Source organism: Lissotriton helveticus, chromosome 4_1, assembly GCF_964261635.1.
Source record: "Lissotriton helveticus chromosome 4_1, aLisHel1.1, whole genome shotgun sequence".
NCBI classification, from domain to species: domain Eukaryota; kingdom Metazoa; phylum Chordata; class Amphibia; order Caudata; family Salamandridae; genus Lissotriton; species Lissotriton helveticus.
Window position 1 is genome coordinate 714,639,646 of NC_136063.1, and position 19,219 is coordinate 714,658,864.

Consider the following 19,219-nt stretch of genomic DNA (forward strand, 5'->3'; position numbering starts at 1 on the left):
CAGTGCTCATTTGTCATGTCTTTTTGTCCCGGAACTTGTAAAGAAATGTTGTTAAATTTCGACCAGTTTTTTCCACAAACAAGAGATAATGCTGAGCAGTATTCACTGATAGAGTGTAGAGCTACTTGAATTGAGTAATAAAACTTACACGATTGTATAGAGGCAGGAATAGGGGAAAATGGCTTGACAGATGTGCTACAGATACAAACAAATATGATTATGTCTGATTATGTGCTTTAGAAGAACATGGAACATAAATAATCTATAGTAATTCTCTTTTCAGATTTTAGCTGACCAAATATAAATGGAGCCCTTGATGATTACACCTATAGACTCTTTTGTAACACAGTTTGACAGTTGCACAAATGTCTACTTTCCGTAGTGACACCCACAGGAATATCAAGTTCTACCACTGGCAGAAGGAAAAGAGTTTGTAATTTTTCCTGTCGGAACTGAGGATATCATCACTATTTCCACCAATATGTCAAATAATAGGAAAGGATGTGGTTTTAATATAGTGTTGTTTTACCAAACCAGAGGCAAGGGCTAATAATTTGGGTAAGTGACCTTATTCACTGGTATATTTCACAGCACTGGGCAATGCAGACATAAGAACATTTCTCTCAATAATGGTTAAATATCATAATCTAAAAAACCCTGTGCGAGACTAGGCGATTTGAAATTTGCTGCTGCTGTGGGCACCTTCTCTCTTCCCCTTCTTTGACAACTCTTGCTTTTCCTTGTTGTCAGTTACTGGAGTGACCAGCTCTGTGGCATGCGTGGCCCTGCATCATTAACATGAAGGCACAGCAAGTGCTGTGAACAAAGTAAGGGAGAAGCTTGCAAGATCCTTGTGCTGTCAAATTGCTTAGCTTCATTTGGCAAGGCAGAGTGAGAGACAGGGGCTGTTGAGGCTTTCACCTCCATTGATCCATGGCTCTGGGAATCTATTCATCTGCATGCCAATGACATGATGAGCCTCTGGTTCATTTCCCATGCCCCACATCTATCTCTCTCTCTCTCTCTCTCTCTCTCTCTCTCTCTCTCTCTCTCTCTCTCTCTTGCAAAACATATTCGAGAAGAGGTAGAGAAGAGGGAGCTACAGAGGACATTGATTAGGAAATTGTGATGTTAATGGTGGTGAGCCAATACATGTATCTATAGTCTTCTGCATCTTCATTAACATTTCAACATTCTAATGTAAATTAAATACAGCTCATTTGATAATTAAGTAAAACATAGCTAGAAGAACCCCACACAAACCAATAGTCATTTGAAGATGCCTTCCTACTGCTTATAAATTGAGGAATTTCTGCTTCTTAAACATCGAATGAGGGCATCAGAAATAATTTCAAACATATAACAATTGGACACAGGGCTATAATTTTTGAATGAAATCACTCAACATTATTACTCAGCAGCAGCATGATGTAGAGCGTTGTTTCAAGATAATTCCTGCAGAGGCAGGTAAAATTCAAAAAATACATTTAGTAACCGCAGTTTAACATTGGCGCTCAATGTTTAAGAGATCATTAAATAAGCTATGTAAACAAAAAAAGGATTGGGACAGAATAAACCAGTGACAAGGTCACACATCTTTTTTTGAAGTATATGATGGACTACAGGTACCCAGATTCTAAAACTATTATGAACAAGGACGAATTGATAACAAGAGGGTATTTCAAAAAAGAAGGAAAAATTAGAAAACACCCTGCTGGCCATCATAATGAAGAGGTTTTGAATATGCGAAACTATTCAGCCATATGGAAACCTCAGAATGGTGAATAAGCAGACTTGTAGAGAGAAACAAGGAAGGAAGGGCATTGTTCAAATTGTTAGTATACTTGAAGCAGGCCAGAAGTTACCTTTTAGCAGTTTATATATGTACATTACAATTATCTTATATATAAAATGACATGGTGTTAAAAAGAAAATTGGAGGGATTTGGGGACTTTTATATGTAAAACCAGGAAAGATGATAGGACAGATGTGTAATATCCTTAATTTCAATCTTCTATAAATCCATTGAACAGCCATCTAGGTCACTTGTTTCAAACTCTTCAAATGGCAGAAGGGAATAGTTGAGGGAACTTTTTTTTAGAAGGCAACGGGCTTAAATATTAGCATATGAGGTAATTATGTAATTTTTAGATTGTAAATATGAGGATTGAAGCTTGAAATTACACAGAAATACTTGCGTCATGTATTAGAGTCACAGATTTTGAAGGACGTTTCACAGAGAATTTATTTAGCAACTGAGTTTAAAACCAAAGCATTTGTCTTCAACAAAACACTAGGAACCCATTGCAGAATCCTATGAATATAACAAATAAAAATATCAGTATAGAAAAGTCATGCAATATAAATGGAAGAATAAAGATAAGCCAAAATTTACTATTTTATTGATGAGCTTACAAACCGTGTAAACTTTGGTACTGGGAACAGACAAGATGTAGAGAAGCATGATTTTATGATTGAGCTGCTTATGTTTCACTGAATTATATGATGTATGTTTTCAATGAATGCTCTTATAAAGGTAGAAAATCAGCACTAACTTCTACAACATAATGCAAAATATTCAATTAATATTTTATTTATACCCTGGGGAGTGGCTTGTTGTAATTATGTAAATTTAGTAAAATTTAATATGAACATACAATTGACTTGAATCTATTCTTGAGTGGTGGCCGTTTTAGATTGAAGTGAGGTGACGGTTATTGGTTCTTTATGAATTTTGTATCCATTACATCAAAAATGTTTCAATTCTTTCTTGAATTGGTTCAGAGTGTATGTTTACAGCCCGATCGACTGCCCTGTACTTTTTAGCCAGAGTCACAGTTTGAGAAGCGGGGTTATAAAAATCCAACTGCATATGCAATAATTTGTGCAATATTAAATCAACCCGTTTATTGAGCTGTCTGCCTAATTGATTATCCACAAGGAATTTAACAGTTAAACAACCATATCAAAGCAAAGTGTTGTATTTTATTGGTTTTTATATAACACTTTCCATATTGTTAAGTAATCTGAGCAAATGGCTACTTCATATGTATGATTCATATAGCACTTTCACATCACTGGGGAGGCAACTGAAATGGTGGAATTTTTACTTCGGATTACTGGGTGTCCTTTGGTGGATGATGGAAAGAGTGTTGGCTGTTGGCTGTCCTATGTGGGAGAAATATTGAGAGCTGCAGGTATAGGTGATGTGTTAGACTTCAGGTGCATAAGTTTGAATATTGTGTAGATTGTGAGAGATAGGTGGTACTGCACATGCTGGCACTTACTGTGTAGAAATGTGTATTGCTATCTGTGGTTACCTTTTATTTTACATGAGTAGAGCTCTCTAATGGTTCATTGGTCCACTCATAGTTGTGGGGAAAAATTGCGATTCTCATATTAACATGACTAGAGAATCTGGATTTCATTAAAGACACGGAGGCTGAGATTATGCATTATTCCTTTAATGCAGTCCAAGCAGCGGCTTACATCATAATATTAAAAGGTTCCAGAATAAAACAATAGCAACACATGAAAGGCATGAGCCATCAACAATCTGCCTCTTTTAAATGTGGTGGAAAATAAGTTCATGAAACTTGAAACATCAAAACAATCTTCTGATGAGCAGGATGAAGGAGAAGGAAGAACGAAGGTAAAACCAAAGGCCAGTTGAGGAGTGTTTCCTGAAAAGAGAAAGAAGTAAATATATCTTGAATGTAAAAAATAGTGTCAAGCTTATCAAGCTGAAAGGACAAGAGATGAAACAAGTACTGTTAATAAAAAGTACAGTAATAAACCGTAACAAAAACAGCATTAAATCATTGTAAGACCACCAAGGGGTGGGATGGGAGGGATAATGTCAGCCTCCGTGTCTTTAATGAAATCCAGATTCTCTAGTCATGTTAATATGAGAATCGCAATTTCATTACAAGAACGGAGGCTACATTATGCATGTTGGTAGCTTTGTAAAACAACATCAGAGATATGTTCAATAGGCTTGCAATAATGACGTGCAAAGGTGCTAGCATTTGACCAGTCAGCAGCTTTGAGAATGTCGTCCAACTTACCTCCAGACCAGAGAGATTTACTGGCCATAGCACCCCTCTAAGAGAGTGAGCTTGAAATGTCTTTTAGTCAATACCTGCAAAACTCATAACAGTCTTAACCCATCTAGCAATAGAGGTTGAGGGTATGCCTTTGTGGGGTTTAACAAAGTATATAAGTAATTGGTTAACATCCTGAGGGCGAAGAGCAAACATTCTGCGATCATACTCTCTCATGCAGTCCACAACGCAAAGTTTTGGACATAAATCAAAACTTGGGTAAGAGATTGAATCATAGTCTTTGTTCTTCTATAAATCTCAAATTTGACTCCGAACATGTTAAAAGATCTATTCGTAATCTCCAGGGCTTTGACATCAGAGACCCTTCTGCATGAGATTAGGCATAGTAGAGTAGCCAGCTTAATGGAAAGGTTGTTTTTTTGTTTTATTGAGAAGAGTATTAACAGGCCAGTTATTGAAAAGATCAAGGATTAGTTTGACATCCCAAAGGCTTTCATATTTAGATTTAGGAGGTCTTCTTAAGCGAATGCTTTTCATCACTCTAAAAACAATGACAGTTTTACCTACCGTTTTCCATTGACAAGGATATGACCAGCAGAAATAGCCTACCTATAGCAATTGATAGTTCTATAGCTGAGGCCTTTATCAGATTGTTTAACAAGGAAGTTAACGATGTCAACAATAGGTGATTCCAAGGAATCCAGGTTCCTTTCCAGGCACCAACGTACCCAGATTCTCCATATGTTGTTATATCTGTAGTGAGTGCCTGGGGCACACGACTCTCTGAGGAGAGTAGCAGCCGTCGCCGAAAGTCCTGAGATTTCATTAGATCTCCTGACACTCTCCAGGCAAGAAGGGTTAAACTCCTATCCTCAATTAGGGGGTGAACTCCTCCGTCTATGTCTGCAAGAAGATTATCCAGGGTAGGAATTAGGAAGGGGGGTTGCAAGCTAGTTCTAGAGTGGCCGAGAACCATGCTTTGGATGGCCAAAAGGGAGTTATTAGGACAAGGAAGCACTGATCCTGTCTCACTATCTGAAGAACTCTCTGAATCATGGCAAAGGGAGGGAATGCGTACACTTTGGCTCCTTTCCAAAATTGTAGTAAGGCGTTGACTGCTAGAGCACCCGGGTCGGGCATCCAGCTGAAGTTGTTCCCCAGTTGAAAGGTTAGTCTGCTCTCAAATAAGTCTATCTCTAGGACCCCAAATCTTGTTTAGGGTATTGAACACAGAAACATTCAGTTTCCAATTGCTGTAATCTAACAGGATTCTTGAGTTCCAGTCTGCAGAGATGTTTGATTTTCCCAGAAGGTATTCCGCTTTGAGAGCGATCTTATGTTCCAGACAGAACAGCCAAAGTTTCTTTGCTTGATTCGAGAGGTTCGCAGAAAGGGTTGGTGGGATTCGGCCATAGGAATGGTGAAGTAAGCATACTTTAGGTCAAGTTTGACTAGCCAGTCTCCCTCTAGAGGAAAACTCCTAAAGAGATGGATGCCCACCTTTTTGAAGTGTCTGTAAACCAAATATTTGTTTAGTTCTCTTAAGTTTATGACAGGTCTCCAACCTTTGTCTTTCTTTTTTACAAGAAAGAGTGTGCCTATAAATCTTAAAGTTTCTAATGGGACCTCTATTATCTCTCCTTTCTGAAGCATAGAGGAGATCTCCTCTTCTATTATTTTTTGTTGCTCTGGAGAGAGAGGCATGTCTCTTGGGAAAGAAGTTTGTAAAGGTATGTGAGTCAAATCTATCATAAACCCATTGACAGTGTTTAAGAACCAAGGATCTTGAGTGATCAATCTCCAATTGTGAAGGAAGTATTTGAGTCTGCCATCCTCTTTTTGGAGTAAAGAAGAAGGGAGAGGAGATAGAGTTCTCACTTGCAGGGTTGCTTGAGATGAAGGTTCCTCAGGATCGAAATCCTCTAATGCGTTGGCCTCTAATTCTCTAGGGGTAGAATTGAGGCACGTTGTACTGCTGATACCCTCTTCAGCAACCACAGGATCTTGGAAATGGCCTTTGATTGAAGCGGCCAAAAGAGAGGACCCGTCTTCTGGCTCACCATAAAATGTTAGGATTGAAAACTCTGCGCATATTTTGCTGCGCCTGGTCCAGGGCGATGATAGTGGAGATGTATTTCCCCAAGGATTTAATGAGGTCTTCTCCAAAGTGTAAACTTTTTGGGTTTTGCGAAGGTTCTTTATCCGCCATGTCAGTTAGTTTTGGATTTATTTTAGTCAAAACGACTCTTTGTCTTTCTGCATTGATGCTAGCGTTGGCATTACCCAGTAGAATTAATGCTCTCTGGCTCCATCCCCTGATGAGATTGGTGTTAAGAGGGGTGCCATTGATGTGGCTGTCTTCTGCGGAATCTAGGATTCTGGCTAATGGTCCAAGAACATCGAGAAGATGGTCTCGGCACCCTTTCAGGGATTTTTCCATCCCTTTTCTTGGATCACGTCCAAGTTTGAATAGGAATTTAATGAGGTCAGGGTCCAAATTGGGGATGTAGCAGCTTTTATCCTCAGTAGTTGGTCAAGAGCATTCAGCTCTAAGGCTGTTATGAGTGCCCCTTTCTAAGAGGTTTCTTAACCATTTTTTAATTAATTTTGCGATGTGGTCCTGAGGGAACCACTCAGAACTTCTTGGGTGTTTCAGATTTAATGGGGAAAACATTTCTTCCCCTAAGGGGTCAAAGATAATGTCCTTAGAGGATGATGGGAGTTCCTCTTATGTATTGTAAAATTCTTGATCATTTTCATGAAGATCGAGGACATACTCATCAGGAGTGTCTGAGGATTCTATATCACTAGATTCTTTATCTCCCATATTGTAAAGAGCATTATGATATTTTGTGCCACTAGGGACACCCAGATGTTTTGTGCAACTAGGGACACCCAGATGTTTTGTGCCCCTAGGGACACCCAGATGTTTTGTGCTGCTAGGGACACAGATGTTTTGTGCAGCTAGAGACTCCCAGATGTTTTGTGCAGCTAGGGACACCCAGATGTTTTGTGCCGCTACGGATACCCACATGTTTTGTGCCACTACGGACACCCAGATGTTTTGTGCCGCAACGGACACCCAGATTTTTGTGCCGCTACGGATACCCAGATAAGTTGTGCTGCTAAGGAGACCCAGATAATTTGTGCCGCTAAGGACACCCAGATAAGTTGTGCCGCTAGGGACACCGTGGGACTTTGAGAGGTACGAGGACCTCCATTAGAAGTTGAGGTGCTAAGACCTCCCTGAATTGATAAGGTGCTTGGACCACCTATATTGCTCTTATCAATGTTTTTACTTTTCTTAAGTATTTTACCCCTTAATTCAGTGATCTTGTCAGAGTAGAGGTTTGGAATTTCTGAGATTTCGTCCTCATCAGGGAGTGACCTTTTAGAGGACATGATCTGACTTAAGGTCTCAAACATGAAGGATTTTTTGCAGGGCTTCGTTGTCTATGTTAGGAGTTGGGGCAGAAGCCTTGTCAGAGTCAAGCATGGTATATAGGAAATGTTAACTTGTAAAAAGTGGTAAAGCCCTTTAATAAAAGATAATTAGGGAGGATTTCCCTTAATAATAGTGACAAGGTTTATAGATGAGAGAATAATTCCTCTCTTATTATAATTAATTTTGTTATAGAATGTTGAAAAGGCCAGTTAAATGAGTATTTCCTGCTAAAACCCCTTTTTTATGAATAAGTTTGTAAAACAATAACAACTTGCAGATGAAATCTTAAATAATAAAAGGTAGCGATGCAGAGCCGCGTTGGAGGGCGCGGCCTGCATCGGTGGAAAGAGTTGTGAAACAGAAGTTAAATGAAGACATTAGGTAAGCTCATTATGGCATGAGGAAGTAGAACAAGAATGAAATTGAAGAATAATTGTTTACAAAAAAAAACAAAATATTAAGGTTTGATTAAACATCTAAAAATCTTTAAATATATTCACACATTAGAAATAGTTTATAAGATGAAAGAAAAGGCAGGTTAATGTGGTCAGTCAAGCAAGGATGGGACTAGGGAAAGGGGTTTAGGGAGATCTCCATAAATTGGAGACCGTTATAGAGGCAGTAGGAAGGGGGGGTGGGGTAAGCCTAACACAAGGGAACTTCAAAATAGAGATAAAAATGAATAATGGTAATGAAGGAAAATGAACTTATCTGCTTGGAGCCGCATTTAAAAGAGGCAGATTGTTGATGGTTCATGCCTTTCATGTGTTGCTGTTGTTTTATTCTGGAACCTTCTAATATTATGATGTAAGCGGCTGCTTGGACTGCATTAAAGGAATAATGCATAATGTAGCCTCCGTTCTTGTAATTAAATCAGGAGCTGTCTGTCTGATAATTTTCTAGACTTAATACCCTTGGTGTTCAGTAGACTGACCTTCAACGTTTTGACTAAGTCCTTATGGAGATAGTATAGGGTCTTCTGTAGCTTGAGTCCTGTTTTGGGAAAGACATTTTTTTTCTTTTTGCCTATATACATTTTCAGTGGTTGTTGATTACCTTTGTTTTCTTGTGTAGGGTGTACCATAGTTTCCAGGTTTGCGTGAGAATAATTTTCCATCAATATTTTCCTCTAAAAGAATTGATAATAAGCAGTGGTGCAATTTTCAACATAAGGGTCGTTCTTTTATTATACATCTCTGAATTTGCAGAAAAATATTTCCAGTGCTATGAATTGTTCACTGGTTGATGTAGCGGTCTGGAGGATATTTTTCTCTCAACAGACAACCAGCGTAGGCTGTGAGGGCTATAGATATGTCATGTCACTTCAAACTAAGAATGCATCTTGCTGCAACACTTTGGAATTGTTAAAGAATGCTGAGTAGACATTCTGTGAACAAAATCTAGGTATTATAGTACATGGAATGTTGAGGTGTGGTCCTCTGAGAGTATTCTGTGTAGGAGAACCTTCCAGTAATATTTTAATTAAGCTAAAATTACTTTTTTGGTAACATGTTAATATGTCTTCTGAGTGAGAGCTTCAAGTCCATGATGACTCTTAAGTTCGGTGCTTCTTTTGATGTGGCGGGAGGGTAAAGAATCTGCATCAGACAAGCTGTAGTTGGTAGTAAGTTTTCCATTTTTTCCTTGTCACAATCTTAGTTTTGGAGAGGTTTACTTTCAAGTGATTTTGTAGCATCTTGTTAACCTAAGTTGATAACTGCCTGTTGGTATTTTATAAGTAAGAATGCCATGGGTAGATGCCTTTCCAGTTTAAGAATGATATTAATTTCATCTGCATACTTATAATAGATGAGTTTTAAGGAGTTTATGAGTTTTGGAAGTGGGGCCAGCTACATGTTGAGTAAGGAAGGGGATGTTATTGAGGCTATCTCTTGGGAAAATGGAGTTGATAAACATGAAGGTAGAGATAGGATTTTAGCTCTGTCAAGTAAAGCTACATCCATTTAGGCTTGTTCTTTTTACTCCTTTTTAGTTAGTCTTTTACATAGCTTTTTGTGGTCCACTGGGTCAAGGACTGATGAGATATTCAGTGTGGCCACCTTGTGTTCTTACCATATTCTTGAGGTCATCCCAGATTGCACTTATTGCTGATCCTCTGCCTCTGGCAGGTTGTTAACCTATTATTGGTCAGAGAGGAGGCTGTCTTTCTTGAAGATATTTGAGATCTGAATTAATGCATCTTTTTTAATTAGTTTACCCAGTAATGTCCCTTTCATTAATTATTGATGTGGTCTATAGGGCTTCCAAGGTAGTTTCAATGATGTATTGTAATATGTTTCGTGGGCCTAGCTCATCAGATGATCCAACAGTGTGGACTGGTGTTATGAGCTCTTTTGTTTCATTTATGGACAGATGTCTAAAAAAGTTTAATTTTGGTTGTTTGTTATTGTAGTCGTAGGTAGATCCCGTACATTGAGTGATGTGGTTATTTAGTGCCTTTGTTATAAAGTGCCAATTTAGATCCTTGGCTTTTTAATCAGGTGTTCAGCAAGAGATTTGCACTGATCTTGGGTGAGATTGGCACAATCTAGCATGCAGTCTTTTTTTGAAGTTCTGTGATGATTTTGTATGGTTCTCTGGGTGAGTTGGTGATATCAACATGCATTGGGAGTAATGAGATTCCTTATGGGTTAATTTAGACCCTGACAGAGGTCCATGCTTCCACCAGTTCTAAATAGAGAGGCTAATCGCAAGTTTGGGGAGACAGTAGCACCACTTCTTTACAATGGTGTCCCTTACCCACCAAACTTCAATTGAGGCTCTTGGCTTTTTTCAAGGCACTTTGAAGATGGTTTATTTAATTTAAAACATTTTTACCTTTCTGCTCACTTGTTTTACTCCACTGTCATTCTAGGATTTTGATTTTCTTTTGTTGTAGACATATGTTTGGATTGAGCCATCCCACCTCGTCATGATAGTCAGTTTCTTAAGCCATTAAGGGACGTCAGTTTGTTGAAAACCACAAGGAACCGGTGAATGGATTTGTTAACAGACATTAAAGGAATGATTTGTTGTGTTGCCAAGAATGCTGCATGGAATAAATCTATGTTGAAACTGTCCCTTGGCCTAATACAGGAGATTTCATTATGTGTTGTTGATGGTGACCGCTCTGTATCTCAGAGAAGCGGTCGCTCCCCACGCTCCCTGCCTGGATACCGAAGCGCTTTGCTTGCATTGCCTGCTAGAATTGGTGCCTGGGTATCGTAGCGCTTTGTTCGGTCTTCTAATTGCTACCTGCTATTGCTCACTGCTGCTGCTCGCATTTAGATCTGTGCTTATAGTTTTATAATTAGAGCGCTCGCATTGCCTGTTTTTCAAAGTACCTATTATTGCCTGATTGTGCCGGCGCCACTGCCCATAGCGTCATCCTACTTTCTGCCCCCAATATCGTCCTGTTTCTGTTTTGCCTTCGCTGCCATCTTGTTGTTTACTGTTGTGCCTCGTAGCCAGCCTCTCCACCCTGCTCCCGCCTCCCAGCTGCTCCCCCCTCGCCCCTGCCCCCTCCACTATCCACATATGACAAATGCATCTGCGCGCAGCGGACGCGCCCCATGCGCGCCGAAGGCGCGCCAAATGTAAGCCCGTCTACGCCCGTCCGCGCCTGGACCGCGCCCAGCGCCAGACCCCCTGGCCCCCGCATAACCCACCCCACCCGCATAACGTACAACGCCGCATCCCTCACAGCACTTAACTCCGCCCGTCTCCCAAACTGCTACCAAGCCGCCCCAGGACACACCCAAGGACCCTTCACCTGCCACTCCTGCAAGTTCGACTGCATCAGGACCCACACCAAACCCACATACTCCAATAAGAGCTCCGATACTAACCACCTAAAGTGCATCCTGCTCAATACCCGCTCGGTCCACAGACACGCCATGGAACTCTGGAACCTACTCGACACCACATCACCGGATGTCGCCTTCCTTACAGAAACATGGATGAAAGCCTCATCAGCACCCGACATCGCCATAGCCATCCCGGACGGCTACAAGATCATCCGGAAGGACCGCATCAACCAAACAGGAGGTGGCATCGCCATCGTCCATAAGAACACCATCCGCATCACGACCAGTTCCGACGACAACCTCACATCCGCCGAACACCTTCACTTCCAGATCCACACCGACCCCAAGACCACACTCAGAGGCACCCTCCTTTACAGGCCACCAGGACCCCGCACACGATTCAGCGATGTCATCACTGACTTCATCAGCCCACACGCCCTCCCCTCCGAGGACTACATTCTACTGGGAGACCTCAACTACCACCTGGAAAAGAAAAACGACTCCAACACCACCACCCTTCTGGACAACCTGGCCAACCTCGGACTCGAACAACTTGTCAATACCCCCACCCACTATGCTGGATACACGCTCGACCCAATCTTCACCTCCAGCAAACACATCTCCTTCAATCACAGCACAGCTCTCCACTGGACGGACCACAGCTGCGTTCACTTCAACTACAAAAAAACCTCGACCCACAACCCCCCACAACCTATTCCCCGAAGAAACTGGAACAAAACTACTACCGACCAGCTCTTCACATCGCTTCACCAAAACCCTCCTGCCAAATCATCGGACCCAAACCAAGCAGCCACCAACCTCACAGAATGGATCACCCACAGCGCAGACGAACTAGCACCCTTGAAAAACCATCAAATCAAGCAAGGTAGCAAAAAAGCCCCCTGGTTCAACGACGACCTTAAGAAATCCAAGAAGTTATGTCGCACCCTCGAGAAAGCCTGGAGAAAAAACCCAACCACTGACAACCTGACCACCCTCAAGAACGCAACCCGCAAACACCACCAACTGATCCGATCCACCAAGAAATCAGCATTCAAGGATCGACTCGACAACAACGCCCACAACAGCAAGGAACTATTCAACATCGTCAAAGAATTGACCAACCCCACCGCCGGCACCAACGACATCACTCCCTCCCAAGACCTCTGCGACTCCCTTGCCTCCTTCTTCTACAGCAAAATTGCCAACATACATAACAGCTTTGAAAACCAGCCCGGGGACCAACCCACTCCACCCACCTCCGATCAAACACCCCCCTCTAACAACCTTGTCGCCTGGAACCCAATCTCCACTGAAGATACCATCCACCTGATGAACTCCATCCACTCGGGATCGCCAACCGACCCATGTCCCCACCACATTTTCAACAAAGCAGACTCCATCATAGCACCCCATCTCCGAGACGTCATCAACTGCTCCCTTAACTCCGCTACCTTCCCGGAAAGCTGGAAACATGCGGAACTCAGCGCCCTTCTGAAAAAACCCACAGCTGACCCCACTGAACTTAAGAACTACCGCCCCATATCGCTCCTCCCATTCCCTGCCAAAGTGATTGAGAAAGCCGTCAACAGTCAGCTCGCCGCCTTCCTTGAAACCAACAAATCCCTCGACCCCTCACAGTCCGGATTCCGAGCCAAACACAGAACCGAAACCGCACTCATCGCAGCAACTGACGACATCAGAACTCTACTGGACAACGGAGAAACAGCTGCCCTCATCCTACTTGACCTCTCCGCAGCCTTCGACACAGTCTGCCATAGCACCCTAAAACAACGCCTCAGCAACATCGGAATACAAGGAAAAGCATTGGACTGGATCATCTCGTTCCTCACCGGAAGAACCCAGAGAGTCCCACTCCCCCCTTTTAGATCAGAGGCCACCGAAGTCATCTGCGGCGTTCCACAAGGATCATCACTCAGTCCCACCCTCTTCAACATATACATGAGTCCCCTCGCATCCATCGCACGCCAACCCAACCTCAACATCATCTCCTACGCAGACGACACCCAGCTGATCCTCTCCCTCACCAAAGACCCTAACACCGCCAAAACCAACTTACACGAAGGAATGAAAGAAGTAGCCGAGTGGATGAAGAACAGCCGTCTAAAACTGAACTCGGACAAAACTGAAGTCCTCATCCTAGGATCATCCCCCTCCGCCTGGGACGACTCATGGTGGCCACCAGCCCTGGGAATCGCACCCACACCTACGGAACACGCACGTAACCTGGGCTTCATCCTGGACTCCTCCCTCTCGATGACCAAACAAGTCAACGCCGTCTCATCCTCATGCTTCAACATCCTACGCATGCTCAAAAAAATCTTCAGCTGGATCCCCACCGAAACAAGAAATACAGTCACCCACGCACTAGTCACAAGCCGACTGGACTACGGAACCACCCTCTACGCCGGAACCACAGCCAAAGTACAGAAAAAACTCCAACGCATCCAAAACGCCTCAGCCAGACTCATACTGGATATCCCCCGTCAAGCTCACATCTCCGGTCACCTGAAAGACCTCCACTGGCTCCCCGTCAATAAGAGAATAACATTCCGCCTCCTCACCCACGCACACAAAGCCCTCTATGACCTAGGACCCGAATGCCTCAACACGCGACTGTCCTTCTACACCCCCACCCGACAACTACGATCATCCAATCAAGCCCTCGCAGCAATTCCGCGCATCCATAGATCCACCATGGGGGGAAGAACTTTCTCCTACTTAGCGGCCAAAACCTGGAATTCTCTCCCCACCCACCTCCACCTTGTACAGAACCACCTCTCCTTCAGAAAGCAACTTAAAACCTGGATATTCGATAAGTAAAGTACCCCCCCACCCTCCTCCCCCCCCCCAGCGCCTTGAGACCCTCTGGGTGAGTAGTGCGCTATACAAATTTCCGAACTTGAACTTGAACTATGGTGGCTTGCTATTGGTAAGACTACATTGAAGCAAATGATACAGGGATCACTCCATATGATGAGTTAGATTCTATGAGCAACATAGGGTCTTGCAGGTGAATATGACTTTGCGGGGGGAAGGACCTGTACCATGTACAATAATCCACCTTAATAGGAAGTAAATTATTTTAGGCCAAGACTAGTCCATGTGGTTTTTACTATCAATTTGTTTTATATCACCTAGCCAATTTAAGGTTGGATGGAGCTGCAAAATAATACATAGAATCGCCTGTTTTGAGTTTAGAATAGTTCATGCACCATTCTTTCTCTTAGTCTAATGATGCTGGGCCTGACTTTAAAAGATTAATATTTGAGTAGGTGTGACTTAGCATTCTAGCGCTCTTGGTTAACTCATAGATTTCAGATGTGAGTCTGGACATCTCCTGACTTACTCCTGACTTTCTCCTGGAATACAGGAAAAATATTCGAGTAAGTCACAGAAAAATCTTTATAAATCATGACCTACATTTTCATCTTCTACACAATCAAGTCTTAAAGGTGCATATTGTTGTGCTTCTATAGATGTTTAAGGTGTATTTACTCAGCTGCGACTACATCACCTGCATAGAAATTGTTTATGTTGGTGTATCACCAAGTTGAGGAGGATAACAATTGGCCTAGTTTGCTCACCATGTCTGAGATGTACAGATTAGAAAACATAATATAAAGCATACAGCACTATTTACTTGTGATTTTCACATACTGTGTGTCACTCATTCTACAACCTTTGCCAGTACATAGTCTCACTCATGACTAAATATTTGTAACCTGAATCAAACTTACCAGTGATGGGTTAGTACTCAGCCTTAGTCGTTTCATCCTCAAAAACACAACATAACATTTAAGAAATAGCTATAAACTTTTAATACTCATAATACCAAACATTGTCTAGTGAGGGTAAAAAGTATCTTGTTGTTATTCGTCATGCATGATCTGGGTGCACATTCACTTTTTACTAAGGAGTCTGCAAGATCTTGCCAACTATTTAACTCACTGACATACTTCTTAGATTGGTATTTCAAATGATGAAGTGCGAATCAGTGCACAGGCACCTATCGCACTAGAAATGTGGTGCTAATAATTCTCTCATCACAAACAAGATGACTGCAATACACTCATAAAATAACAATAACTTAACATTTGCATATTGTGATTTAAACAAGCAAGCAATATCACAATAGATTGTGTAACTGATAGCAATGTATCATAACACTGCAGTTATATGATTGCTGCCTGGGTATTCTCTGTGTCATGTATGAAAGTGTTATGATTGAGACCTCTCTACTTATATTATGAGGAGTTTCATATTTTGTCTGGTGCAACTCACTTGAATTATTTTCTCTCTTGAGTTTTGGCTGATGCTGGTAGCTAACACAATTTTTGTATGGGAGTGAATGCCTTCTTTAGCTCTTTCGTGTGAGAACTGTGAACTGTCATGCCCATAATTTACCAACATTTTAGGCCTGATTCACAAACTCAAACTTACAGTTTTGTGTGAGTTTACATTTGTTTTTGGTATTCACACACCCTGAGTTAATAGCAAGTTTATGACTGAGGATATTTCTTGTGTTGGGGCAGAGAACTCTGCACATAAAAGACAGATCTGTCCTATTTTTTTTTATAAACCAAAATGTATAGATTTTCACAAGAGAACAAAGCAAACCAAAAACCCCAGCAGGGAACAACCACAACAAGCTTGCATCAGTATTCAACAAACAGTTACCCAACCGTGCCCTGCAACCCATAATAATGCAAACATTCCCTCAGACCTTTGTACGTTTATGAGGACATCCTTGAGCAGTGTATATTGGCTCCTCCAATTTTGTGCAACGGTCCAAGGCTGCTTGCCACGCCACCACTAGAGGTGGGGTCGATAAGTTCCACAATTTATCTATGTACCTTTTATTCACCAACGTCCCTTAACCCACCAGCAGGCGGAAACTCCTGGAATCCCTCAGGTCTTCCATCAAAGATCAATAAGAGGAGTAAAGTCCATTGGGTTTTGCATTATGTAAGCAAGTATTTGGAGGACAGTGGACCAATATCTCTTGCTCACCAGACAGGACCAAGTCACATGAAAAGTCCTGCTGCCTCCATGTTGCACCTAAAACATGCAGATATTTGCGGACATCCCGCTCACCAGAGCATCAATGGTGTCAAGTATGTGGTGTGTAAAAAGTTCACCTGGATCATGCGGAACCTAGACAATTTTGCGAATTCTCTTGGTGCCACAAGAGCCTCCCTCCACTCACTGTCTTCCAAAGGACCAACCCATGATTGCCAGTTGAATTTCAAACGGGCGAATAAGTCCGGTGAATTATGAACAAGGGAATGGTAGATACTAGCAATACCTTCCTGCCCCAAGGGACCTATGAGATATTTGACTTCCACGGGGTTAAACTCAGGCGCCCCCACAATAAGCTCCAGGTGCGAGGCCAAAGAGCTGTAAGAACCTGAAGAACTGGGACTGGTGTAAATTTAAGGTTGTTCGCAAATCTTGAAAGGATAGCATATTTGCATCCTGCCACATGACTCCCAACCTAGGGATTCCTATGAGTTTGCAGGTGCCTAAATCTGCTAAGTGAGCCACATGGTGTAACCAAGTACCCTGCCAGGACAGGGGGGGGGGTGCAGCCTGACCTTGCCCATCCACCAGGGCCAACACAAAGCCGATCTCCATGATAGGAATACAGTTCTAGTGAGGTCAGGCAGAGCTCAAGGGATGGGGATTTCTATACAGTCTGTCCACAATAGTATCCCAGCTCATAGGCATCATTTCAACCCAATATACCAAATCGCTCCATTCACCATGGAACCAATAATTGAGAACCACAACTGAGAGGCACAATGATAGATTTGTAGGTTTGGCGCCGCTAACCTCCATCAAAAGTAGACTTCCCAAACTCAATGTGGGGCACCTGACTGGCCCAGAGAATGGAGCGCATGGTGAAATGCACTGCAGTGAGCCAGTGTTTGAGAGCGGGTGGGGAAAGTTATGCAAGACATATACAAGAACCGTGGTAAGATCAGCAAGATCATCTTCTCAAAAAGAGCCAACCACCCCAGTAGGTTAAGTGGCAGTTGGGCCCATCTAATTAGATCTTTCTGCATTTTATGAACCAATGGAGTCAAGTTGAATGACCAAGTGAGCGTAGGAAGCAGGGAGATAAATATGCCTAGGTAGAGGAAGCTCAATCTGCGGATTGGTAGCAGAGTGCCAAGACGTAACTATAGGGGGCAAGTTCAAGGGAATCAAAATCGATTTGGACCAATTGACCACAAGGCCTGAGGCTTGCACATATTGTTTCCGCATGTGAAGCAGTCTGGGAAAAGTAGTCTTTGAGGGGGAGACTGAGTGAAAGACGTTGTCTGCTTACAGAGCTATTCAATATTCAATACCCTCTCGCCATTGGAAAATCAGGACTTGGGCACCGTATCACACCAACAATGCCAATGGTTCCATCGCCAAGGCAGAAAGGAGGAGCAACAAAGGATACCCTTGTCTGGTGCCGTGCTGTGTCAGAAAAGCTGATTACAGTACCCCATTAAACTATACTTGTTCGATCAGCTCAATATACAACACCTGTACATATGATATGAAGTGAGGGGCAAAACCAAAGTGTCTCAAAGTATCCCGCATGAAGATCCATCATTTGTTTGCTGTAAAACTTTTTGCCCTAAGTGGGATGGGTATGCCCAGACGTGAGTCCCTTGCTCACTGTGCCACTGGATTCAAACTAGCCTGGCTGAAGAAGGGTGACATACTCTGAAACCGGTCCCAGGATGCTTGTTTCCGGTCCATGGAGGACCTGGCCTGACAGTTCGGTCTGGACTGTTCCCATGGGGCACAGGGTCAAGACTGATTTCCATATAGCTGGGTCCAAACTGGGGTGGATTAGTGGGCAAAATAACAATGGATTTAACCTAGATCTTTTGACTGGGGGAGAATGTTTGCATTATCAGCATTCCGTCCATCATTTGTTTTCTGTAACACTTTTTGCCCTAAGTGGGATAGTTATGCCCAGACGTGGGTCCCATGTTCACTGTGCCACTGGATTCAAGCTAGCCTGGCTGAAGAAGGGTGACATACCCTGAAATCGGTCACAGGATGTTGTTTCCAGTCCAGGGAGGACCGTGCCTGGCAGTTGCGTCTGGACTGTTCCCATGGGGCACAGGGTCAAGACTGCTTTGCATATGGCTGGGTCCAAACTGGGGTGGAGTAGTGGGCAAAAGAATGATGGATTTACCCCAGATCTTTTGACTGGGGAGAATGTTTGCATTGTCAGCATTCCGTCCATCATTTGTTTGCTGTAACACGTTTCTATGTGTGAGGCACAAGGCAGCACATGTGGAAAATGCAAAAATTAAGAGAAATAAAGCATTTCTCCTTGTTCCGCCTGTTATAGACAATTCCTGGTCTTAATTTTGGGGCTGCCTTCTATTTATGCCACCCTTGTAAATAGGGGGCAGCGTCAAAATCAATGGGTGTTGGGGTGACCGCCCAATGCAACACCCATTGCCCTCCCCTTTCATGCTACATACGGCGTAAAAGGGTGAATTATTTACAAGGCAGCGTTAAGCCATGTTAAGTGGCTTAACGCTTGTAATTAAGGCAAAGCCCCTATCATCACTACAGCGTCACTATAAGTGACGTTGTGGTGGTGATAGGGGATGGTAAATGTGCCCCTCAATTGTCCGGGCAGCATCACGCCCTATGAGGAACCAAAATAGTTGCTGCATTGAGCACATCCAGAAAGCGACCCTTAGCAATGACTTCGCTGTAAAATGCCATTAAATGGGGAAGCAGGGGTTTGCATAGATTTTGGTAATATTCAACTGGGAAGCCATCTGGATCCAGTGTTTTGACAATTTTCATATCAGAGAATTCCACGTATATTTTGCTGAGGCTAATCAGTTGGTCTAACC